Raw genomic sequence first — 22610 nt, forward strand, 5'->3', positions numbered from 1 at the left:
ATGTATATTTTGATTGAAGCAACTTTTTTATTTATTGAAGCAACTTTTTTTTGGATTGAATAATAAAGACACAAATGTACCTCCATATGGCTCCGCCCGGTGGATACAATTTTTGACTGGGGTAACAACATTGGCACGACACTGGCGGGCGTACCATATCCAATGGATGACTATCTTGGTGAGAAGTATTGCCTAGGAGGCCTGATTTAAAATTCCCCTCAAGAATGATGGGAAACAAAAAACGCTTATTTTCAACTTATTATTATAAATATTCTTGTAAGTTAATTTTATTGCTGACACTGCGTTTCGGGGTCATCAACATGTTGTGCCCCCCCTGCCCCAAAAGTCAAACTCCGCCTATGGCCTTGCCGTATCGAACGCACCAATAGGAGCATCGCATTGCTGTATTGACCACAACAATAGGAGTGTCCCACTGACACACTACTGCGGTAGTAGTAATGATGCTACAATACATCTATGTTGAATTTTATTATGTGCGCTGCATAGATTTTCTTGTCGCAGAGTATGTTCAAGCAGTGTGCGATTGTGCACGCACGCAGCTAAGAGGGAACATTGCACACCAATCTGCCTACCTACCCTAGTGATTAATCCGAGTAGGGACATGTGGACGTCATCATCGAGTGAAGGCCGCCATTACTGGGGTGATTACACACCTCAGTAGCAAGCCAGTGTCAGTCAATGTAAACAGAAACGCTAGGTGCCTGCTGCTGGCGGCACACCTCGGCCATGGCGGATGGGGTACTTCCTGTCGATTTGCTCGGATTAGTCAATAGATATAATAAAAAAATTGGTGAGGATGTCATCATAAAAATAAATTGGAGCTAGCATTTATTTTTTGTTTCAATGTGTGCTTCTCCTCGATAATGACGTATGATGTAGGCGCATCGGATTTATTCTCGGAATTAATAAGCCCACACGCTAATGAAGATGACTGAAAAACAGACGTCTTTGGAAAGATTTAGACGGGGAAAAGGCCACCTGATGAGTAAGAAGAGGAACCTACGAAGTCTGCGCAACATAATATGTGGCCAAAAGTTAGCAAATTAGGCAATGAAGCCTTCACAGCTGCTTCAGCACATAGAGACTGGGCACCCTGGAATAATGGATAAGCCTTTGAAATTTTTGAAACAAAAACGCACAAGCACGAAGGACAGAAACATTTAGGGCCACCACATCAACAAAAGTGAATGCACTGTGAGCATCATACCTCGTGGCGAACCGTATTGCTTAAGCCAAGAAACCTTACATGATTGGAGAAGAACCTGTTATGCCTAGGGGAGGTCACTGTTAAAAAAGGTTGATTCAGCATCTGGTGAGTTACATTTTCCCTGCACTTAACGTTCGTTTTTTGCTCCGTCGCGTTACTTTACAGTATTTTTCTGCCACATATTGACGTTCCGTGAAAAAAGGCCCACATAACACTTGTCGGTGATGCAAAAAAAGTCGGAGACCACTGATGCACAAGACAGAATGTTTTTTACATATTGGACACCAGGGGGTGGTGTCCCCTCTCTAAAGAAAGATGGCATTTACAAGCGGCACACCTGTTTCCTGTTTTTGACAGGAAATGAGAGAGATCTTTAACCCTAAGTAAAATCTAAAATGCTTAATTTCACCTACGTTAAACCACCCTAAAGTCAACATTGACTTCCATTTTGACTGGAAATGCTGGTATGGAATGATTGTGTTGCAGTGCCATTGGCGGCTTTAAGTGTCTGATCCACTTTGACTGGGAGGGTCTGGCAGGGAATGATTATATTTCAGTGACATTGACGGTGATATATGGCCATTTTGACCTTGGGCGGCCTTCAGGAACTAATCACTGCCAACCTCACCAGTCAAAATTGATAGGACTTTTATCACCATTAATGCTACAAAAAAGAATCATCTACATTGGCCATGTGTGGGAACACACACATATTTCACAGTTTCTGTGGAGGACCAGAAGTGTTAACTTAAAATACAAAAATAAAGCTGATATGATTAAATGTTGTAATGTATGAATACAAACTGAAATACATTTTAATTTTATTAAACATACTAAATCACAATAAATGTTGAATAATCAATAAACACATTAAATAACAATTGAAATACAAACTGAAATGTGACTTGAAATGAATAAAAATTAAAATGTACATATGACCTCAAAAGAAAGAAATGTTGACATAAATTTGTAAAATATGAAAAAAATGCAAAGGCTTTATTATGAAGGCTTTATTGCCTAATTTGAAATATTTACTATGTGCAATATTCAATGCCTCAATGTCATCGTCTGCTACTTAACTTCTATTCACACATATTCTATGTGCAATACTGATTTACGTGCAATATTAATGTGCAATATTCAATGCCTTCACTGTCAACTGCTACTGTACTTCAATTATATGCACTGGCTGAACATAGGACTACCTCATACATATTTAATATTTATTTAGATTTTATACTTTTATTCATGCAAGCCACATTCGAGATTTTTACTTGTCCTGCACTGTAAGGGGAGATGCTCCACAATTTCATTGCACAACTGTATAATGACAATAGAGGGCTATTCTATAATATTCTATTCTTAAATATTATATACAGTGACCTCCATAATTATTGGCACCCCTGAAAAAGATATGTTTTTTTAGCTTCTAATATATATTTTTTAATTCAAATAATATGGGACCTTAATGGAAAAAAAGAGAAAAATCCAACCTTCAATACAAGTGCATTCATTCAGTCGGGAAAAATCCCACATAAAGAAAAAATGATTTGACATCAAATAATGTGTGTCACAATTATTAGCACCCCTGGTGTTAATACTTTGTACAACCCCCTTTTGCCAACAAGGTCTGGGGACTGAGATGGCCATGGGAGGAGCTTGATTTTGTGTCTGGTGAACCATTTCTGTATAGATTTGGCCAAATGTTTAGGGTCATTGTCTTGCTTGAAGACCCAGTGACGACCCATCTTCAGCTTTCGGGCAGAGGGCAACAGATTTTGATTTAAAATGTCCTGGTATTTCAAAGCATTCTTGATGCCATGCACCCTAACAAGGTTCCCAGGGCCTTTGGAAGCGAAACAGCCCCACAGCATCACTGACCCACCCCCATACTTCACAGTGGGTATGAGGTGCTTTTCAGCATGCGCATCTTTCGTGGCACGCCAGACCCACTTAGAGTGTTTGTTGCCAAAAAGCTCAATCTTGGTCTCACACAAAAATACACACAGTCCCAGGCTTCAACTGGGGCCATGTGCTTTGGTCAGATGAGGTCCCATATGATTTGGATTAAAAAATATATATATATTCGAAGCTAAAAAAACACATCTTTTTCAGGGGTGCCAATAATTATGGAGGAAACTGTATGGCGGAAAACAGAGAAGACTGAAAAATCAGTTTCTGCTCTTGCACTCCTCTTTAAAAGAAACTGCTGCATTTTAAGCCAAAACAACTGTTGTGTTTGATAGAACAATATGTCTATATGCTGCCATAGCAGATTCATGGCGCATTAAGCCCCTGAACTATTTTTAATTTGTCTGTTTTACCCCGTAGACCCCCGTTTACAGACGTTGCACAACCGCTTTTGTTTCAACCCAGCCATAAAATGAAAGTAATTATATTTATTATTCAAAATGTCTGTCATTTTTAGCTTTGAATCATTAATTGATATCTGATATTTCGTTAAAAAAAAAAAAAAAAAAAAAAAAACGACTTTAAAAAACGAGTCACTCGCATATCTTAAACTTTTAAACAAATTACATTACAATGACCACGACCCTCGTGAGGAAAAAGCGGCATGGAAAATGAATGAATGAATGACTGAACATCACAATGAAAAAAATGGTGTCTTTAAAAATGTCACGGATATCTACCTCATAACTATCGCTTAATTGTATTTTTTTTGTTTGTTACTGTCACATTTTCTCCAAGATGTTAGATGATAAATAATTGATCCAAACAACGAAAATTTGAAGAAGAAAAAAAAAAACGTTTAAAAGGGTATATATATGAAAAAGAAAATCTCAACCACTCGTTGTCGTCTGCGATTTCTGCATCGTGACCCTTGTTATATCACCATGTTTGACCCATAAAATCCCCCAAAATTCAGCTGTGGCCATTCACAGTTGTTTCTTGACACTCAGTGATACATCCTACATGGAGTTTTTGGATCGAAACAAGGTAAGTACGCGATAATATCTCGTTAAAGTCATGGCGTCTGTAATTCTGTTCTCGCGTGCTCTCACCTCCATATAGGGTTTTGCTGTTTAAAAAACAGTTGTTTAAATTTTTTCTTTCCCCAGAAAATTGAGATTTTAAGCTTTCCAATGATGTATCACACATGCATATCGGATGATTTTGAAATTTGGCCAAATTGGGGCTCTCAGAGCGGAACTTCAAGTCACCTGACTGTTTTCCGCCATACTCATTTATTTTTTTCTAATTTCATAGTTAATGATTTATTTTCAGTTCTCCTCCATACGGTTTCAACCCGCCCAAGGTACATAAAGTGACATATACAGGGCAGTGAGAAATGACTGGTCCCCATAAGGCACCCCGATTTCTTAAATGATAAAAGGGGGAGGGTGTAGAAAAATGGGTTAAAAAAGTCACCAACTCTCAACTATTGATTAACCTAACGAATGAAAATGAGTATAGAGTCAATAATGATATTGAAGTCCCATCATATTGAACAATATGACTCGTGTCCATCCTCAAAACATGCAGCCCCCTTCCGCCCTCCAACTCTGGTATTTCCCAGTGAAGCCCACCCCCTTACCACCCCAACCCTCCCCTCATCATGGGTTCTTCAGGCAGCCGAGCGGAAGCTCCTCGGCAGACGTCGACGCGAGGCTGTCGGGTCACAACAGTCTCATCCCAGACGATCACGTGAACGCGCACGCAGACAGCCGCACGCGCATATTGGTCAAGAAGAAGGAGGAGGTGATAATGTGACAGGATGTGGTTTCCCTGAGCTTGTTCAACATCTGCGCGCACTAAGCGGGGACTCGGAGAATCTTCAGCCCGCTTGAGGACGCCCGCGTGCGGCCACGGAGGACAGCGAACCCAGGACCCGACACCGCCTCCAACGAGCCGGTCATCCTTCTTCCACGCGTGGGATGCTTTGCTCCGCGTGACGCGCGCTCGCACTCGACTTTGATCCACAGCGAGAGGTAAGTTCACTTCCGCCTTTTTTTTTTTTTTTTTTGCAGCTTTTTATAACGGAACAAAGACAATTGTGAGAGTATTTTGACAGATGGGGCTGCTAAATTGACACTTTGCACATAAGTTTAGCGCATGCACAGCCACAGGACGTCACGTGACTTGAACAGAACGGTACCGGGAGTGCCAATCATGCGTGTCTTTCAATGATCAAGTTCACTTTAACTCAAGGGCGTAGGTTTTGTCTCGACATCGACGATATAACAGCATAACCTGCATGTACACTTTTTGCTGTGGACGGAACATTAATAAGACCAAACAGATCGGGTGAATGGGGGTCAGGGCTACATTCCTCATGAATACAAACTAAATTAATTGATAGGCTAAATAATTAATGCAAAATACATCTGTACGTCTGTATTGACTTATACTAGTTTGGCCAACTTTCAAAATTGTCCTATATGCACGTGTAACACATCATTGGAAAGCTTAAAATCTCAATTTTCTGGGGGAAGACAATTTTTAAACAGGAAGGCATTTTTAATTTTTTTTTTTTTTTTTTTTAAACAGCAAAACTCTATCTGGAGGTGAGAGCTGCACGCGAGAGGAGAATTACAGACGACTTTAATGAGATACTATCGCATACTTACTTTGTTTCGATTCAAAAACTCCATGTAGCATGTATCAATGAGTGTCAAGACACAGCTGTGAATGGCTTCAGCTGGATTTTGGGGGGATTTTATGGGTGAAACATGGTAATATAACAAGGGTCACGATGCAGAAATTGGAGACATCAAGGAGTGGTCGAGATTTTCTTTTTCATAGATCTACCCTTTTATACATTTTCCCCCCAGTTTTTATTTATTTGGATCGATTATTTATCATCTAAAATATCGGAGAAAACGCGACAGTATAAAAAAAAATACAATTAAGCGATAGTTATGAGGTACATATCCGTGACATATTTACAGACGCCATTTTTTTCATTGTGACATAATTTGTTTAAGTTTAAAACATGTTAGTGAATAATTTTTTTGTCGTTTTTTTTTTTAAAACGAAATATGAGACATCAATTAATGATTCTAAGCTAAAAACGATGGACATTTTGAATAATAAATATAATTAATTACCTTCGTTTTATGGCTGGGTTGAAACAAAAGCGGTTGCGCGATGTCTGTAAACGGGGTTTTCAGGGTAAAACGGACAAATTAAAAATAGTTCGGTGGCTTAACGCGCCCTGAATCTGCTATGGCAGCATATAGACATATTGTTCTATCAAACACAACAGTCGTTTTGGCTTAGAATACAGCAGTTTCTTTTCAAGAGGAGTGCAAGAGCAGAAACTGCTTTTTCAGCCTTGTCTGTGTTTTCCGCCATATGTATTGGTTCAGGTGATAAACTGTTCCATTCAAACCTTTTTTTTCCAAAAACTACTAAAGAAGTAGTTTGAAAACTTCCAGAATAAATGTTTGGATTTAATTAGCAAATTTGTATTTCAATATTTGAACATAACTCAAATTATATTAAAATACATAATAAATACAAAGTTGTTAATAATCTCTGAACTATCCAGGAATGCAAAAAATAAACATTTGTCTTAAGACCACTCAACATTGCTGAGAAATTAATTAATTAATTAATTAATTAATTAATATAACATATATATATTATATAAAAATATACATTAGAAATAACACAAAAAAAAAAAACTCCTAGCAAGGGATAAACAACAAAAACAAAAAAAATCAGCCTTCCTTCCGGTAAGACACTACTGCTTTTGTCCACAAGTAAAGCCTAACTCAACAAAAAAAAAAAAAGAATGCTCCTTTGGGCTGCTTTAAAACCACATAAATAAAATAAAAACAAAAATTGGGGAGAAAGAGATAAACCTCAGTTCACTACATTTCTCACAGTCTAATTAACGTTAACAGTAGAAAATACATACAGAAGGACACTTCTTTCTAAGCAGGTTCCTACTCAAGTTTCGCAGGTTAGCGAATTCACAGCCCAGGCCAAAACAACAAACAAAATGAAACTACTCTTGAACCCCACCCGCTAAGTAAACCCTGATCGTAAAAAAGAAAAAACAATACAGCCACTACCCTGGCTTCTACACTAAACAAAACGGGTTGAACGAAAACGGCAGTTTACCTCTAGTGCTGCGGTGCTCTTTTTTACAGTGGTGAACAAAAATGATCCAATAACGAATGAACACAAAATACCTCACCGAAAAAGCGGGAGTGTAACAAAATAGCGATCAAATGCACAGGTGAATGAATGGCGAGCAAAGAGCTGGCGAGGAGGTACGCGGCAAAGTTGCGAACTCTCAGAGTGTTGACTGTAAAATGACGAGCGGTCAGATGACTTTTGTTAATGCTGCCTTTATTTGGTTAACAAGACTCAGGTACAATACAACACACACGCGGGTATGCAAGCTCAAACAACGGCCTAATAGTACTACCGTGTTTCGGATTAGCTGCCGTAAAGCAAGTGTCGTTATTGCCGCAAATGTAAACAAAGAGCTGCATAATGGATACATGTCAGACAGCGGCCAGTTCGGGTGGCCCGTCAGCGGCGGTGACGTCGTCTGCCCGTCCGGCGTCAATCGGAGTACGCCACGTTGGGAGGGGAGGCAGCCAGCTGGCGGACGCGGCGATCAGATGACTGACAGTCTCAAAAAAAATAACAATTAAACGGCCAGGGCCGTCGCACCACTCAGAAGTGCAGTGAGCAGCGTGGGTAACGGTTAAATGTTAACATGGAAGATGGTTGGCCCTCTGGGTGGGGAATTAAATTTAAAAAAGAATATAGATGGAACAACTTTTCACTTCAGTGTTGCAACTTTTCAATTTTGCACATCAGATATTTTAAAGAAAAAGTCTTAGCCAAAATTATTTTTATTTTGTTTTTCAAACTATCTACATTTCAGAATATTGTATTTTCTATTTTTGAGCAGAATTCTAGCTTTGTGTAGGCTAATGTGTGTAATAAACAACTAGCACATTTATATTTTGTATTTTGTTTTCTTACTGTACCGAAAATGAACCAAACCGTGACCTCAAGACCGAGGGACGTACCGAACCGAGATTTTTGTATACCGTTCCACCCCTAATATTCATATATTTCCACCCAATACTACAGTAGTTTCACTAGTAGTTATATACATTTCTCTGAATCATTGCCAACTTTAGCTTGTCATAGCTGACTGATTTCCACATATCGGAGTACTTTTGGCAGGAGTGCAGTACACATTGTCACATTGTCCCTAATGTTGGTTTACATTTGGCGGAAAACACAGACAAGGCTGAAAAAGCAGTTTCTGCTCTTGCACCCCTCTTTAAAATAAACTGCTGTATATTAAGCCAAAAGAACTGTTGTGTTTGATAGAACAATATGTATATATCCTGCCATAGCAGATTCATGGTGCAATAAGCCTCCACCCAAACTATTTTTAATTTGTCCGTTTTACCCTGGAAACCCCCGTTTACAGACGTCGCTCAACTGCTTGTGTTTTAACCCAGCCATAAAAACAAGGGAAGTAATTATATTTATTATTCAAAATGTCTGTCATTTTTAGCTTAGAATCATTAATTGATGTCTAACATTTCGTTTAAAAAAAAAAAAAAAACTACTTAAAAAAATTATTCACTCATATATTTTAAACTTTTATACAAATTAAGTCACAAAGAAAAAAATGGCGTCTGTAAAAAAGTCACGGATATCTACCTTATAGCTATTGATTATTTGTATTTTTTGTTACTGTCGCATTTTCTCCGATATATTAGATGATAAATAATTGATCCAAACAAAGAAAAATTGAAAAAAAAACGTTTAAAAGGGTAAATATATGAAAAAGAAAATCTCGACCACTCCTTGATGTCTGCAATTTCTGCATCGCGACCCTTGTTATATCACCGTTTTTCACCCATAAAATCCCCCCAAAATCCGGCTCTGGCCATTCACATCTGTGTCTTCACAGTCGATGATACACGCTACATGGAGTTTTTGGATCGACAGAAGGTAAGTACGCGATAATATCTCGTTAAAATCGTGCCGTCTAATTCTGCTCTCACGTGCTCTCACCTCCAGATAGGGTTTTACTGCTTAAATTTTTTTTTAAATGCCCTCCTGTTCAAATGTTTTCTTCTCCCAGAAAATTGAAATTTTCAGCTTTCCAATGATGTATCACACATGCATATCGGACAATTTTGAAAGTTGGCCAAATTGGGATCTCAGAGCGGAACTTCAAGTCACCTGAGTGTTTTCCGCCATATACATATTGTTACTATGTATATACCCACTTTGTTAAAATATAGCTTTTTATTAATATAATAATAATAATAATAATAAAAACAGCAACGAAAGCGCAAAGAAATAAACTAAGTTCAGATATGGCTTCAGCACCCGAAAAGACCGAAAGAACAAGTGTTTGCATCAGTGCAACAAAATGTTTGTTGATCAGTGTAATTGATTAGTTGCGGATTATTTGCAGCAGCCCTACTTTGTACATAATGAAAGATTGCTACAAAACGGCCAACTATTGAGGGCTCGTTTATGATGGCTAGGGAGCGACAACTGTATGCGGTAGAGACTTAAAAAGGAAAAAACAAGCTGAAGGATGTCAGTGGAGAGGAAGTAAGGGAGGGGGCACCATAGAGAAAAGAGGTGCGTACGTGTTTGTGAGAGCGAGAGTGAAGATAATTAGTTCCAGCCGCTGGCCTGTGGAGTCAACTTTATACTGTTGGTACACACTCACACACAGTAAGCATGTCCACGCACGCGGAGCCTTGTAAATGTGGAAGCGATTGGCATTGCGTCACGCTGCAGCCACAGGAAAGGGGTCAAAGTTCAATATGCGGCTGGCTGAACTGATGCTGACCAAACGTGGACACTTCTTTGTCATTGTGTGCACCAGATGTTTGCAGAATCTATGTTGTGTGAGTGTTTTGCTTCTTCTTTGGCTTTTTGGGAGAGGGGTATTAATCCCAAAATTATAAACAGCATCAAACCCTACAAAAGAATGAGAAACTCTCCTTTTTGGTTTAGCAACAAACAGGTTGTTCTTGCATTTAATTTAGTAATCAGCAGGGGAACATTTTTGTCTGAAAGCCTAACCTTTGCTTAACTCACTGTTTTGAAACTTGAAACATAAAAACGCTTGTCTGTCAACTCTGGCTGCCACAATTAATTGACTAATTGACAAGTAATAGAATATGAATCATCAACTATTTTGACAACTGATTATTTGTTTTGAGACATTTTTTTACGTAAATATTGTCCAAATCTTGTTCTTGAGCCTCGATGGCAAATATTCTTTTGTGTTTTTATTTATTGATCAATAAAATAGACAAAAAAGGGAAACCATAAAGTATTTTACTTTATAATTTACTTATTAAATTGCTAGTTTTTTAATTAAAAAAAAAAAGGACAACTAATAAATATTGAACTTATCTATTTTACATTTTCACACATTGATATTTATCTTTCTATTGATTTACATTTCTAAAAGAAAAAATACAACTAAAGGAAAACTAAATATTCACTTTCTAATTTATTTTTGTTCATTTTGTCTTGGAAACAAAAAGTAAAAAAATAAACATAAAAAATTTTGATTAATTTATTTTGCTTTTTTTTTTTTTTTAAAATAAAAGCAACAACAACAACAGCAACAACAAAAACCTGTAAATATTCTCTGATTTCTATAGTACAGGTTGTCCCCGGTTTACGAATGAGTTCCGTTCCTATGCTGGTGACGTAACCCTGAATTTCTGCGCAAGTCGGAATTAACCCTGTACATACCCTTAATCTAAAAAAAAAAAAAAAAAACCTATCCAAAAACATGCATTATATGTCATATTAACCGTTTAACACCGAACGTGTCGGCAGCGACGCGTTTACGTATATCATCTTTGAAGCTTCGTCACGCTGTAATTACATCACCCACGTGCTGCTGGTTGGTCTCGTTTGAAAGTGCGGAAGTTGATGTCCACACCAGTTTTTATTTGAAGTCAATCGGCCAAGAAAAACGGGAGATAATGTCATTTGAGTTTTATAGTTTTATTGCACTCATAAATATGCATTAAAACGCTTCATGGACCATGTATCCATCTCAATATTTCCATCATTTCTTGTCCTTTTTCAAAAGCGAAAGCAGCACAAAAGACTACTTATCCCAAGAGTCGTTGTGATGTCAGGAAGGACGAACCGAATGTGATCATTTTTAATAAATTTCCGAGCGAGGCGCCAACTATTGAAAGGGAGGCATGCGAAGCAAGCAGCGGCCGGTGTCGTGCCGAAAAATGCACAACACCGGTTGGTTTGAGCGAGCGACTTTGAAACGTGCAGAATGAATCTAAAACTACATTTAGCACAAGCTAATGCATTATTTCCTCAACTCAAGGAAGAAGATGAGTCGTATTTGTCGTTATTTTCCTCTGATGAATTGGCGTCTTGGCGAGTAGAAGTGACAGTAGAGCACAAACGGCGAAAGAGTAGGCTGTGTGACTTTGTGTGTGACGCAGCTCCGTGACCTGTTCAAGAAGAAGCTTTATTGAGTGCGCAAAAAAATAAAAAAACTTTATTGGGTCGCATGCCTGAAAAATTTGAATTGAACTACTTGTCAATATTTTTTTTAATACTTTTTTTCAATGTTATATATATTTTTTTCTTCACTATAATCTTTTCAATTTTTATGTAGATGTGTGTGCGAGAAGCTTGATTGCATGTACGTATATACTTTTGATAAGGTGATGGGTACAACACCTAACTTCACAAAGAGATAGTTTCCTAACCCTTTTTGTGTTAGATGATATATATAAATTTTTTTCTCACTATTTTGCACACTATATAGACTGTTTTGACCATAGTATGTGTAAAGGCCAAAAAACGCCTATGACCATACCTGCTGTTTGTGTTGAATTGTCAAACATAAAACTATTCAATCTTATTTTTTTCTATTGAATGTTTATCCTAACAAGTTGAATAAATATGATGAAGCTTCAAAACGGTTGGTCGAGCATGTTTGGTTGTCAATGGCACGTCAACATTACAAATTTTGAAAAAAGATTTTGGGATTTTTTTGTCTTTTTGGGTCCAAAATGTGGATTATAATTGGTCAGTGAAGAAAACAACAGTTTAGACATGAAGTTCAAGGTGTCCTGAAAAAAGGGACCCAATTTGGCCATTGTAAACAATTTTTTCTTTGAAATATAAAAGCAACATCAAATGGATGCAAATTCGGCCAAAATAGGCTTAGGTGTTAAAGGGTTAATAAAATAAAGTAAAAATAAAATAATTATTTCTTCCCTCTCTTAACATCGATCACACCATAGTACTTTTTGCAACTGACATTTATTTTTTTGTCACCGTCAAACTATGAACAGACATTTAGAAAATGCAATCATTACAGAGTGTACAATAATGCTATAAAGTAAATCAATAGAGGCATATATTCTTACAAAAACATACCTCAATGGCCGCACGATAATACTGGGGGAAATTCAATAATGAAAACGGCAGATATTAGTGACACCGGTCCAGCGGTGAAAACAAACGCTGCTCAATAAGCTAGCGGACTAATAGCGAGCTAACGGCCAAGCCTGCAACGTTTACCCTTCCTCTGCCTTCTTGCTTCCCAACGTGAAAGCAATGCTCAAAACTAAGAGAAAGAAGCGCTGGTGTGACGTCAAGCAACTCTGAGTGCAACAAAGGAAAGCGGACCGCACATATAGTATAATGAAATACCCGATATGCATAAGCAGATTTTAAGTGGGGGGCAGGGGCAGGCCCCCCTGGTGGCCGAAAAGTGTCAGTGCATGTAATTGACTTTCATATATATACATATATATAAAAGTTGAAAAGCAATAAAACTGCAACAAAAATGAATGAAATGATACAAATGAAAGATATTTATATCATGGATCGAAATTATTTATCCAGCACCTTAGACAGTAATTTGCTTTTCATATAATTTAAAATATATATATATATATATATGAAATAGAGAAAAAATATTTTTTAAAACGATTTTTTTTCTTATATTGAAAATATTATTTTTTGGATTGAAGCAACATTTTTGGGGATCGAATGATTTTGATACAAGTGTCCTAATCATAAAATGGCCCAAACACAAAAAGGATTGCTTCAATCAAAAAAAAAGTTTTCAATGAAAAATTAAGCATTCATATGCAATCTCAAATATTTTTTTCGCATTCAAAAACTTTTTTCTATGATTGAAATGTTTCTTTTTTTTTGATTGAAGTGTTTTTATTGAAAATTTATATTTTTTTGAAGCAACTTCTTTTTGATTGAAGTGATGTTTTTATTGAAAATTTATATTTTTTTGAAGCAACTTCTTTTTTGATTGAATGATAAAGAGAAAAATGTCCTAGCCAAAACGTGGCTTCAAAAAAAAAAAAAAAACTTAAAAAAAAAAAAAAAAATCAAAGAAAAATAGCTGTCACATACATTTTTGAGTGAGTTTTTTGAGTTTGAAATTTATTTTTGCATTCAAACACTTTTTTTTTTTTTTTGATTTTTTTGACTTTTTTTGGTTTTATAATATATATTTTGATTGAAGCAACTTTTTTTTTTTTTTTTGTTGAAGCAACTTTTTTTTAATTGAATAATAAAGACACAAATCTACCTTCATATGGCTCCGCCCAGGGGATACAATTTTTGACTGGGGTAACTACATTGGCACAACATCGGCGGGCGTACGAAATTCAAGGGATGACGATCTTGGCAAAAAGTATTGCCTAAGCAGCCTGATTTAGAATTTCCCTCAAGAATTGATGGGACACAAAAAAACGCTCATTGTCAACTTATTATTTTAAATATTCTTGTAAGGTAATTTTATTGCTGACACTGCGTTTTTGGGTCATCAACATGTTGTGCCCCCCCTGCCCCAAAAGTCAAACGTTGCCTATGCGGATATGCATAGCAATTAGAGATCAACCATTTATATTTAATAAATAACAAAATGACGAATAATATACTGTAATATACTTACCATCAATGCTGAAAGGTGGCTGACAAGACACTGTTGCGCGGGAAAAAAAAAAAAACGGCGGAGACTCCGGCGTCGTAAAGTCAAAAACAAGTAAGTCTGTAACGTCGTAACCCGGGGACTACTTGTACTTAATTTTTCATTAACTCATTCACTCCCAGCCTTTTTCACCCAAGCAAAGCCCTTCGCTCCTGGTCGTTTTACTGGATTTTGACTGATTTTGCAAGGCCCACAGAAAATTCTGTTTTATTGCTATATAAACATGGAACCCACCAAAACAAAGATTAGACTCTCTTCTTTCAGCAGAAAAAAAGTTAGTTCATATCTTTTTCCATTCTTTAGAAATTAGAAAATAGCTTAGTTTGAGCAATTTTCACATTTCTAATGAAAAAACGGAGAAATTGAGCTTTTTGTGAAAGCATACATTTCAAACATAATTTTGACTTATACACAGCTATTTTTTGCATTAGTTAGATCCCAAACATCTGAATAATGTTTTCCTTATACAAAATAACATGAACAACAAGACAAATAGAGCTTTTGATGGCAAAGTAACAATTTATTTACACATAACTAAACTATTGAACTGTTTAACTATTTACGCACATAACAACGGGAAAGGCTCTCGGCTGCTCCCGTGGCTAATCTGATGAGTCCGGATCAAGATTGTTCTCACTTTTTTCTCTAATTCTCACGTGTCTTCGCAAGATCCCTCCAACTTCTGTTTCCTGACTATTTTTCTTCACTTCCTTTCTTGGCACGAGATCAGTTCTTACCAAATGCGCCACTGACCTCCAGTGGCCAGTTTTATTGCTTTAAAATGGGTTTTGAGCAAGGGTGTAGGTTTGGTCTCAACATTGGTTGGGATGATATTACAGCATAACCTGCATGTACACTTTTTGCTCAGGATGGGACATTAATAATACCAAACAGATTGGGTGAACCGGTGTCAGGGCTACATTTCTCACGAATATGAACCTAATTAAGCGATATACTAAATCAGGGGTGCTCATTGACGTTGATCGCGATCGACCAGTCAATCACAAAGCTAGCTTTTTTTAATGTACATAATTAATAATGATTGTTGTGTGGATGTTGTGTTGTGTGAGCTACGTACGAGGTTATGCAGCACCTCTCTCTCTCTAAGCAGCTTTTTGCCAACGTTTTTTTCTAGTTCCACAGTTGCCAGCAGAGGTTACTACATTTCTCACAGTTTATTTAATGTTAACAGTAGAAAACACAAAGAGAAGGACACTTCTCTCGAAGTAACTTCCTACTTGAGTTTTTCAGGTTAGCAAGTTCATACAGTTTAAATGGTGTTATACTTGTATAGCGCTTTTCCACCTTTCAAGGTGCTCAAAGCGCTTTACACTACATTGCCATCTACCAACTGGTGATGCAGCACCAGGAGCAATGTGGGGTTCAGTATCTTGCTCAAGGATACTTAGGCAAGTTCATCAGGACGAAGAATTGAACCCACAACCTCTGGGTTGGGGGACAACTACTCTACCACTGAGCCACGCCATCCCCAATGTTTAATGTTATGCTAACATTGATGCAGGTTGGACCTACAGTAGCAAAATTAATGGTGTGTTCCCCACTTCCAAAAAAATGAGGTCTTTTTACATTTCTAACAGTGGCTGCTGCTGGCTGAAAAAAAACTTCTCATAACTCTAATGTCTAATGTGTGTGTGTGTGTGTTAGGGTTAAATTATCAGCCAATCAAATGTGCGTTTAGGAGGAAAAAATGGACCGGTACATTCAGCAAGTGAAAAGATGTACAGTGATACCTCAGCTCACGAACATAATTGGTTCCGAGAAAGTGTGTGTAAGGCGAAAAGTTCGTCTTCCGAACATTTATTTCCCATAAGAAACCATTAAAATGAGAATAATCCGTTCCCAGGTCCCCATAAAACATAATTTTCTACTAAATAAGCCTTAAAACTACACAAAAATATACCTTATTTTCTTTAATGTCTTCTTAGGCTTAACACTAGCCTGTTGTGGGGTCTTTTTCGGTCCCATAATAGCAAAAGTACACTCAATATGGTCCAAAATGTCTATCAAACACAAACCACGTCCGCACTCAACGAAAGGGAGGGGACGAACTGGGACACCGTGAGCGTGCGTCAGCTTCTCGTGGCGCTGTTCGACCGCGTGGTTTGGTTCGTCCGCCGAAAACTAGATCGTCAGCAGAGACTATATGCTCGCGAATTTAATGTTCTTGAGGCGAAAAGTTCGTGAGCTTAAGCGTTCGTGAGCTGAGGTATCACTGTATATGTAAATCTAAACATAATAAAAATAATTCACTTAATAATGGTGTGGTCAATTACAACAATTAAACCATATGGGAAGACAATATAAATAACCTATATAACTGAAGTCATTACATAACGCAAATAAGGTTGCTTAAAAGTTGGTGGGGACAATTTAAGCATCCTGAAAAGTTGGTAGTGTTTTGTCCCAACCGCTCCTATGCAAACCTACGCCCTTGGTTTTGAGCTTTGTGCCTTATTTTTTTAGATAGATCGGAACCTATAGATGCCTCTTGTAAAAAAAAAAAAAAAAAAACGCAGAAGACGAAATACGTTTTTGGGACACTGAAGCAATTAAAAATAGAACGTATTTATACTTTTTTGGGAGCAAATGAGTTAAAGACGACAGAAACTTTTTTTTAGCGAAAAACATTAAGTCGACGCGTTTACTTTCCATTGGCCACACAAAAAGATGTGGACCTTGACTTTGAGACACTCAAACCATTTATCTAAAATTCTACAATTTGCTCCAAACTCTAATTTAGAATCATCATCTCTAAACAATAACCTTGATTTCAACCATGACTCGACTTGTCTTTTTCCGTGGCGTTATATAGTGTGCCTTGTTTTGCCACGGATCAGACAAAAAGCGTTCCTTCTTTCTCATCAGTCTCGCAAACGTACCATCACTGCCAGATAACAAGCATGTACCTTGTTCCTGGCTTCTCTTGTAATGACTGCTTAGAAAAATTGCAGCGCTTATTGATCGTGTCGTGTCGATAAACGCCTGAGGACTGAACGACTTCAGCTGCAGGCGTTATTTTTTTTAAAATAATGAGACCGCTCGAAGTAACTTTTTGAACTCAAACCTCTTGAATCATGAGTAACTCATTGCCTGCCGTTGACGACAATAGTCGTACAATCGCCATCACTGGCAGGGAATGAGTTATTTCCAAAAAGACAATTTGGAATAAACAAAATTGTTAAAAAAAAAAAAAGTAAATAAACATGTTACTGTTCCACTGAATTGTTTAAAAACAAGAATAACATAGAAAAATACTTGCGCTCATGCTGCTCACTTACACACAGAATGAATTGCCACTCACACTACCGCAAGTGTTTAAACAAACTCAACGATGTGGCAACTTTCAAGTATAGTGCGCCCAGGCTTCTCTGGCAACATCTAGGCCTCAACAGTTGTCACTCATTGTTACCTTTTACTCATTTGCTCCCAAAAACGTATAAATTCGTTCTATTTTTAATTGTTTCAGTGTTCCAAAGATGTATTTATATGTCTTTTACGTTTTTTTTTTTTTTTTTTTTACAAGAGACATCTCTGGGTTCTGATTCAATTTAGCTCCAAAGCACAAAGCTGAAAATCCATTTTAAAGCAATAAAACTGGCCACTGGATGGCAGTAGCGCATTTGGTAAGACCCGCAACCCAGCATTCAACGGCAACGAATGGTCGGGCCGCACGGCCGGGGCGCCAGCGGAAGACGACCAAATGGAGAACAACTGGTAGGACGCCCGGGATGCCAGGCGCTGGACGACCGAGCAGAACGACCAGGACAACTAGTGCAGCGGATGATGCCTTTGGGTCCATGCTGCTCGCAAGCAGAGCCCGCAGAGACTCAAAAAAATTCATCTTTATGAGACAGGCGGCGATGAGGGAAAAGTTTAACCGGCTGTCGCGGCCGGAACACCGTCATCTTTCAGTTAGTTATGTGTAAATAAATTGTTACTTTTCTCTCAAAAGCTTTATTTGTCTCGTTGTTTATCTTATTTTGTAAAAGGAAAACATTATTCAGATGTTTGGGATGTAACTAAAGCAAAAAATAGCTGTGTTAAAGTCAAAGTTATGTTTAAAATGTATGCTTTCACAAATAGCTCAATTTCTCCGTTTTTTCATCAGAAATTGGGAAACTGGTCAAACTAAGCTATTTTCAAATGCTTTTTTCTAAAGAATGGAAAAAGATATGAACTAACATTTTTTTCTGTTGAAAGAAGAGTCTAATCTTCATAGTCACTTTGTGCTTTGGAGCTAAATTGATTCAGAACCCAGAGATGTCTTTTTTGAAAAAACAAACAAACAAACAAACCGTAAACGACGTATAAATACCTCTTTGGAACACTGGAACAATTAAAAGTAGATGATGAAATGTAAAGTAAAAGTAAATGAGATCATCAACGGGAAGTGTCCTGTAAATGCCCTAAAATGAACAAGAAGTAACCTGTAAATGCCCACAAAAGACGAGCTTCAAATGCTCGTCGAATGCCATTGACGGCGCTAGACATCCAATCCAGTCAACATGAATTGGACTTATCAATGACAGCCGGTAAACTAACATAGACACTATTCTAATGGAAGATTTTGTTAGCAACCTGTTACCTGTTCCTTTTTTTCTTTAAACAGTGAGACTTTCATTAAAGGATAATAAGGATCGATTCTTGGTGGGAGCATATCGATAACTTTTTGGGCTACAAAGTATCGCGATATATCACCTTTTTGATATATTGTATTGAATACTGTACATTTGTTGTCTGATCAAGTGCCATATAGTGGTGTGCCATCTTAAGCACCCCACGATTCCATTAGATTACGATTCAGGGGGCTACGATTCGATTCTTGAACGATGATCACGTTATTGACGATGATCACGGTTATCACGATTATCACGATTATGGGTGCATCGTACTTATTTAAAATATCCTGATGATTCAACAGGAACAATAGAAACATGCCCATACAACAAAAAGATGCCCTTAAGCTGTTTTTTTATTCATTTATTTTTACAAGAAAGGGCAACAAGATTAAACATTTTAAAGGGAGTTCTTATTTCACTCAACAATACAATAAAATTTACACAGGTGCAATGAATTCCACATTTTCTGGAAACAAAGTGTCTTTAGAAATAAGCCTTCTTTTAACCAATATTCTTTATTTTCACAGATTTCTGTACTATTTCACATGTTTGTAGTGTTACCGCTGTACTTAATCATGGTTTTACACATTCTGCGTATGAAATACACGTTAGCGAATTAGCTAATTAGCTTAGCACTCGGCGCTAGCTGTTAACACCTCAAAAACAACAACAATAAAGGCTAAACAGTAAAAGAGGGTTCGTGTACTCACCTCTTGTAGACGCACACGGGTCTTAGCAACACACTCAGGATATTTTTCAATTGACATGACTTCAAACTACAGCTAGACATCTGAAAGACGAGGAGCAACGAACTATCTCTCTTCCCCTCTTGCTCTAAAAAATAAAGTGCGCACAGGCCACCCTGTCTCATACACAAATTTATTTTCCAGTCTTTTGAAAAAGAGTTACAGGCAGCATCCATTATAACGTGCGTGCGTCCGTTAAAGGTGTCCGGGCGGCAGACGTGTCTTGAATTTTGTTCCGCTACGAGCGGCTGTCATAAAGTTATGAGGGAAAATCATAGTTTTTGAGCCTTTATGAATGGTAATCGAATCGCCACGTGTGGAATCGCGATGCATGTAATTATTGATTTTTTTGGAACTCCTCTAGTGCCTAAGTGCCCATATCCGACTTTCTCCCATTTAAAAATAAATCCTGCCGTCTGCTGGCTTTCATTGACATTGCCTACAAACTGCAATCTCAATTTTGGTACTTTTTCCAAGTAGAAAATGAAGACAATTTTGTTGACATCTTCCTCCCAAAACACAATTTTCACTCCCTTCGCATTTGTTGGATTCGCGAGCTTTCAACCGGCCGACGACCTGCGGGCTGTTTGCAAACGTACGGCTGAGATGCTATTATTTTTTGGGTGGGGTTTTTGCCTCGACAAATCCCGGCGTTGATGGGTTATGCTGTGCAAATCAAACTCATGAGCGCCCAAGGCGTGCGAGGAGCTGAAAAGAGGATGGGAAAGGAGGAAGGTGGTGGTCCTGAAGAGACGCAGAAAGAGAGAAAGTGACAATGAAAGGAGGGAGAGGCAGAGAAAGAGATTGCTGCCTATTATTCTTCTCAGAAGCCGACAGTCGGCGAGGGGCTCGTTCCCATGGCGATAGCTGCCTTCATCTGGCGGTCTGCGTGCGTGTGTGTGTGTCTTGAGATGGTGGTGGAGGCTTTTGGCCACGGTCCGCGATGTGCATTCTGTCATTTTTTTTATTTGACATTTTGTCAGTTACTTCCTTCATAACGTCTCACTTTAAAAGTTATTTCATCAAAAGTTGGATGATTTAACCCTTTGTAGGCTAGTCGAGGAACACATTCGCTACCATTTGGCACTGAAGCATGATAATTTATTGCCAGTTTTCACTGTTTAAAGTAATTGGACATCTGTCCTTGTCATTGGCAGATAATTAGTTAATTAAATATTATGAAATTATAGTAAATAAATAAATACAAATATTTAATTTTTTTTTCATTAACATTTTTTTCCATTCATAATTTTATTCATTCATAAATTTATGTATGTATACAGTGTAGAGCTGTCCCGACTTGTCGACATTGTCAACGTCATCGATTACATAAATGCGTTGACAGGCAAAACATACCGTCGACGGGTAATGACGGGTTAAAAAAAAAAAAAAAATCACATGCGGATAAAGTTTACAATTGCGGGCGCTGGCGATGCAAGCGATTGTTACTGGCACCCCCAAGGGGGCCGCTGTTATTTCAATGTGACCGACATTGTCAGATTGAGCAAAGGGGAAGAAAGTGGGCGAGCGAGAGAGAGGGAGCGAGATCGGTGAGTGGGGAAAGTGCGCGGGTAGCATCCCCCACGTTTTTGTTTTGGTCAATAAAAGTATTCATAAAGAGCCATCCGACGCCTCTCTGTGTTTTTATGTACGCCGCCGCCTTCCTGAGGAGGAAATCGATGACAACGAGCCAAGTGAATCGCAGGTTCACTCCTCACTACGGCGAGGAGTTGAAAACACCGCCAATTACCAAAAAGGGCAGAATTGGTAACACGTGAAAGCGGCATAAAGCCAAAAAAGCGGACCACAATAGCCAGGGCCTGGAATTATTTCAAGGAAAATATGGAGGGTACTTGTTGAGGTGGTTGCAGCTCAACGTTGCATTCGCAGGAAGAATTGACGGAGAATAAGTTGTCTTTTAGCCAAAACTCGGCGTATTTAATTTCCATTGACATGCGGATACATCCTCTCTCATTGCTGTCTTCACAGGCAATCTCACAAATCAAAGTCATCAAAGTCAAACAAGAAGAAGTAATAAAAGTAGCACTTTAGACAATTAAGTCCCATCCTGCCATCTTGTGGCGAAAAGATAATATGTCAATAATAACAAGCAATAGGAACATTATTTCAACATAAACTGAGGACACATTTATGAATACAAAACATTTCCTCCACCATTTCTCTCAACAGTACTCTTTGCTAAGCTGAGCTCGCATACCACGTTGGCACGTCTGCTATGAACGAACACTTGAAACGCCGTCACCTAAGTGTAATTTTCGAAGACAACAAGAAACAACAAGCTAGCGGATTGTAAGTTCATACAACTTTCTCATATTTTTTTTTAATGGAAGTTGCCTTTATGTGCACCGTATCAACGAATAATTATATATAATATAATTATATAATATTTATTTTTTAAAATTATTATTAAATTTATTAGGATCATGGAAGCTCCCACTTGGGGAAAATATATACAAATATACTGTATATACATAATATAATAAAAAAATATATATGGAAACAGCAAAGTTGAACAGTTTTTCCCCTCCCCCCAAAATGCGGAATGCACACCAGAAAAAGCATCCGAACTCACACAAAGTATTCTGAAAATGGTTGTCCGGGACATTGCAATTCATTTTAACATTTAGAACAATATAGACAATGACATACCACAAAAAGAGTAAGAATTGTTTTGACTCCTGTTTAAAAGGTGAAGTCACAGTGTTTCCGTTTACATTTTTTTTTTTTTTTTTTTGCACTAGTTAATGCCAGCAGCATTTGACCTCATTGTTTGTGATTTATTATTGATATTTATGCTAATACGTTAATAAAGACCAAAATGTTTTTTGTGAATTAATAAGCTTCAACAAAAATTTCATTATCAAAGTAGTAAAAAGAAAGAAAGAAAAAAATATTAGATTAGTCGACTAATCGTAAAAATAGTCGGCTGACTAATCGGGAGGAAATTAGTCATTTGGGACAGCCCTAATAAAGTGTATCACAAAAGTGAG

General features: G+C 37.7%; 1 protein-coding gene across 2 annotated transcripts in view; it reads left to right on the forward strand.

The window, feature by feature from the left end:
* The first annotated feature begins 4815 nt into the window (after positions 1–4815).
* Positions 4816–22610, forward strand: part of LOC130914260 (raftlin-like) — a 228887-nt gene continuing 211092 nt past the window's right edge. For both annotated transcript variants that reach the window (XM_057833276.1, XM_057833277.1), the window contains exon 1: positions 4816–5178. The gene's annotated coding sequence lies outside the window, so the exon portion shown is untranslated. The remainder of the gene's footprint in view (positions 5179–22610) is intronic.

The sequence above is a fragment of the Corythoichthys intestinalis genome, chromosome 4 (assembly GCF_030265065.1).
Source record: "Corythoichthys intestinalis isolate RoL2023-P3 chromosome 4, ASM3026506v1, whole genome shotgun sequence".
In the NCBI taxonomy this organism is placed as follows: domain Eukaryota; kingdom Metazoa; phylum Chordata; class Actinopteri; order Syngnathiformes; family Syngnathidae; genus Corythoichthys; species Corythoichthys intestinalis.